Genomic DNA, 5304 nt, shown 5'->3' on the forward strand with positions numbered 1-5304 from the left:
TAAGTATATAAGGCATAAAAACCAGGAACTAGAGCTGGTTAAGGTTTTAGGATTTTGAGCTGTGCAGTTCAGCTGAGATCCATTCGGATGAAGACTCAGCGACTTCCAGTTTGAGGAAACAGGATCAGCTGAGAATTGGCAAGCTGAGGTGACTGTGGCTTCTGTTTCTCTGATCTTTCAGCATTCACCCTAATACCTAGTCCCGGGTTTGTTTTTATTAATAAGAACTTTTAAGATTCCTGCTACAATATGGGATATGGACATTGGCCTTGGCTGTGTCACAGAAGTTGGAGGTAAGTCTCTGTTACTGAAAATACCATATACTTCAGACACATGACTGAAAGGATCCAAGCTTGATCTGATCTGAAAGTCTGCACCCTGAGGACTAGTTTTCATAGTCCTGGGTGCTGTGCAAGCAGCCAAGGGAAGCAAACAACAAATACACCTACCCAGCTGTGACACCAAAGTACCACAATGAAGAACTTAGCAATATACTGCTAAGCATGTATTGTGGAATAATTATTTTGTACACTGTAAAGATGTGTCTTTGCCAAGGCACCTTCTGATTACTTTAATAAAGATCCAAATGGCCAATAGCTAGGCAGAAAAGGTTAGACAGGACTTCCAGGAAGAAAGAGAGCAAGAGAGATGAATCTAGGCGTGTGACAGACACCAGGGGACGTGGAGAGGAAACAGGAGGTGCAAGATGGAAGAGAGGTAAAAAGCCATGAGGCACAACATTGATTGATATAAATGGGTTAATTTAAGTTATAAGAGCTAGTGGGACAAGCATAAGCGATAGGCTGAGCCTATAATTAATAATATGTCTCCATGTCATTTTTTAATTGTAAGCTGGAGGACCAAAGGAAAAAGTGTATGCAACAGCATCACTTACATCTTGGCTATAACCAACAGAATACTGAAGATGCTGGCACATATTTTTAATCTCAGAATAAAGGAAGCAGAGGCAGGGGGATCTTTGTGAGTTTGAGGCCAGACTACACATGGTTTTCAGTTCAGCTTTATCTAGACGGGAAAACCCTGACTCAAAAAAGGAGATAATGAAATTGGGCAGTAAATAAAACCGTGATTTTTAATGTACCTATTGTTACAAATTGTATTGTGGCTCAGTGCTATGCTGGGAAGGATCAAGAAGTGAGTGGGATGTCCTAAATGTCTCTTCACTTGTTCACTGACTGACTTACAAGGCCAGGGGAGCTCAGCTGGCCTTGCTGTCTTCTGCCACGTTTCTTTTATTATTTAAATTTTTATTTATGTTTTTTTCATTTTACATACCAATCACTGTTCTTCCTCCCTCCCCTTCTGCTTCCCCCCAAGCTCCCCTCATCCTCTCCACTGGCAATGGGACCAGAACTTATGCCGTGTACATGAACTGGCTTTATTTTTTAATTTTTTAATTCATTTGACATACCAACCACAGATCACCCTCACATCCCTCCTCCATCTCCTCGCTCCTTCCCCCCAAGACTCCCCCCATCCCCTCCTCCAAAAGGGTTAGTACTTCCATTGGGGAACAGCAAACCCTCCCCCCATCCCCTCCTCCAAAAGAGTTAGTACTTCCATTCAGTTGAGGCAGGACCAAGCTTCACCCCCTTGCATCAAGGGTGAGCAAACAATCCAAAGGTAAGAAATCTAGAAGCTTTTAAAATCAGTTTTTTGAACCGAGCCCTAATTCTTCTAAAACGGGTCTCCAAAATCTGGAGTAGAATTATCATACTCCATAATGAAATGCTTGAGTTCTTCAACATGTTGCTCACCTATTTCATGCAAACTCTGCTTCATTGCAAACTGCATAGATTTTTCTAACGAACGATCCTTTTCAACCAGCCTTTCCACCACCATCCTAAAAGTTTCACAGACTTGTCTGTAAACCTTCTTAATCTCTGTAATTTTTGATGCAATCGCTTCTGGTAGAATGCTAGGCTGGCTGTCTTTACACAATTCTGGGCCAGCTGTTGTGTTTGACTCGGGTTCTTCTGGCTGGTTGATACATAATGGTTCCTTGGATCCCATCTCAAACTCAGAAATTTCAGCCAAGTTATTTTCTTCTGACTTCTTGGGATTTTCATTAGCCCTCTTGCTTGCAGCATCAGCCTGTTCCTTCTCAGTCAGCCGGCTGGGGCTTTTTAACACCTTGGATGAAGAACTTGAGGGCACAGTATCTCTTGATGTTTTCAAAAACTGGATGGCTCTCTCTTTACATCTACGTCGAGACTGATGGAAGGAGCGCATCCTGCTTCTACTGCTGAGACTGGATCCAAATCTGCTGTGTAGGGAGTCCTTCCCGCCCACACGTGATTCTCTCAAAAAAGGAGCGCCCCGTTTATGGGGAGAGCTTTGTCTCGAATAATGGGAAGAATAGAAACGTTTTCTTCTAAAGCCATTTCTCATGGCCCTGTATTCATTCTGTTGGCTTGTGGAATACTCATCTCTTGACCATCGGTAGCCATAATGGCCTCTTTTGTAGGGTGGGGCTCTTCTTGGATCCTGAGTAAAACAGCGGCCCTCGTCCCATTTTTGGTAATCAACATGACAGTAGTATCTACTGTAGCCTGCTTCGTTGGGTCTGTCTAGCAGAGATGATCTCTTGTCTCCCAGAGGGGGTCTCTTTGGCACAACATTGATTAATCTTTGGTTGCCATCACTGGGATGGTTCCAAGGAGGCGCTTGTTTTCCTGGAAGTCGCTTGTAGTGATACCATCCCTGTGCTTGTTTTCCTGGAAGTCGCTTGTAGTCACACCATCCCTCAGACCACATTTCATCTGTTTTGGAAGCCACTGGACTTCTGCGAACACAAATGCCTACTTCCCTTCTTGTTCCCTTTCAATTTCCAACCACACTCATGGCTCAGCTCAAGAATCTCTTATTGTCTAAAAATTCGTCATCAGAACTCTCCAATGCGTATGTTCCACCGATGCTGCTGAAACCGCACCAACAGCTCTCTAATTAGACTTAGGCCTACTCAATTGCACAGAAATCATGCCCGGTCCTTGAAAGCTAGGAAATTAGCTGGGGCTAGTGAGGGCATGTGTCATACAGGAGAATGCAGTACCACCACTTGACTAAATCGGTACAATTCCTAAGTGAATTCCACTTACTACAAAAAAGTGTAGCTCTCACCCCTCACCAAAAAAAGCTTCTCTTTGCAACAGAGAGAGACCATTGCAGAAAATCACAACCACTCACCTTCAGAGAACAAGTGATTGTGGGGTGTCTAGCCCCAGTATACACATACACAGACACACACACGCACAACTCCTGTGCCTAAGGCTCAGGGAGCATCATTAAGAGGAGGAGGAATGATTATAGGAACCAGAAATGAAAGGGAAGCTTCACCCATGATATTTCAACAATATGACTGCCTAAACAAGACCTGAATAAGGACAATACCAATCAATATGCTAACTCGAAAGGGGGAAATCTCATAGGGTTCCACCTCTAAACAAAGAACTACAGACTGCTAAAGAATTAGTCTTCCCCAGGGATCACCCTTTTAACAGGTTACCAGTATCAAGTGGTCAGCTCTGAAATCATATACATATACATGCAACATGAAATAGACTGGGCACATTGTATTTATATATTTGTGTGTGTGTGTGTGTGTGTGTGTGTGTGTGTGTGTGTGTGTGTGTAATGATTAAGGAAAAGAGATCACAAATTTGAGAGGCATCCAGGAGAGTATATGGAAGGGAAGGAAACGGAAAAGGAAAGGATATGATTGCGTTTTCATTTCTAAAAATTTAAAAATTAAATAAGATATAAATAAATATTTAAAACATATAATGCAAAGAATACAAGCTAAGAATACAAGCTTATAAAATATTTAACATATTTAACCAATGTAAAATGAATTTTTAAAATTAATTTATATAATAGCAAAAATCATAACCTAATAAATTTCACTAGTGAAAAAATTAAAGTACCTTAAAATAAAATTAATAATGTGGGACAGCATTTTTATAGGCCATTATAAAGTTTTATGGGAAGATAATCAACAAGATACGCATAAATGGAGACAAATATCTATGGAGAGAATTCTTGTATCAATTTATCAACTCTAACAAATCTCATATTCAGATTTAATGATTCTAATAAAAATCCCAACAGAGACTTTTAAAAAATTTGACAAGTTGAATCTGAACTTCACAGGTTACAGTGAAGATTCAAAAATAGGTAAGAAATGCCTGAAGAATGAGAAAGAGGAAAAGGGAAACAGGGCAGGGAAAAGATAAATATGAAAACTTGCTCTTTCAGATCTTAGGACTGAAAAATGCATAGACATGGAAGCTGTGTGGCTTTACTATAAAACAAAAACAATGATCAATGGAACAGAATTGAGGTACCCGTCATGTATTCATATACTTCAGAGTACAGATACCAGATATGACCCGAAATATCATTACATTATGGCCTTTTATTTTCATTGACCCCATTGTTGAAGATACCCATACTTGAGTCATAGAACATGGCAGAATCAAGTAGGTAATGACCTAAATATTTCATCCCTGCTGGCTACTTTTCATGTGCTGGAAGATGCTATGCAGTCTACCAAAGGAGAACAGTAATCATCAGTCATAATAATCTATGAAACCTTTGAACTACAACAATGATCAGCATAAAACATGGCCATTGGTGTATTAGCAGCTCAAATAGTATTGGTGTAACCAACAAATTTTTGATTGGATTTGAGTTCCTCTCCACAAGAGGAAACCCATACTAGCACCATTATCAGACCAAGAACATACAGCTAGCAGTCATAGGCCCTAGGGGAGAACTTACTACTGTTATGTTATACTGTAAATCAATATAGTATTAAACTGACTTATCATTACAGCCGTAGATCAATGTATCTCTTATTCCTCATCTAAGGAGCTTTGAAACGGAGTAAACGGTGGTTAACATAGTGGCCCACAACTGGCCAAGGTGCAGAGAATAAGAGACAGAAGAATGCTCAGCCTTAAAGGGAACCTAGGTACCTCATCCTCCCCTCACAGGGTTCAGAGATCATTGAGGAAGAGGACAAAGAAAGAGTGTAATAATCTGAGGTGGTGGAGGAATACAAGGAACTTCTGGACACAGTAGGGCAGATGCACATATGAACTCACACAAACTGCAACACCATGAAAAAGGAAACAAACCTGTGCAAGCCCAAGGCAGACCAAATCCCAGCATGGAAGTGGGAGCTGGGCACACAATCCCTCTCTATGCCTAGGAGCTATTGACAAGTGTTATCTGCTGGGAAAGGAAGGGCAATTTCCTTTTAAGAGTGTAGGTCTGGGAAGT

At 40.9% G+C, this 5304-nt stretch overlaps 1 pseudogene; it reads right to left on the reverse strand.

Moving 5' to 3' along the window:
• Nucleotides 1-1698: 1698 nt before the first annotated feature.
• LOC143270867 (periphilin-1 pseudogene) lies at nt 1699-2895 on the reverse strand (annotated as a pseudogene).
• Between the last annotated feature and the right edge of the window lie 2409 nt (nt 2896-5304).

This window comes from Peromyscus maniculatus, chromosome X (genome assembly GCF_049852395.1).
Source record: "Peromyscus maniculatus bairdii isolate BWxNUB_F1_BW_parent chromosome X, HU_Pman_BW_mat_3.1, whole genome shotgun sequence".
NCBI classification, from domain to species: Eukaryota; Metazoa; Chordata; class Mammalia; order Rodentia; family Cricetidae; genus Peromyscus; species Peromyscus maniculatus.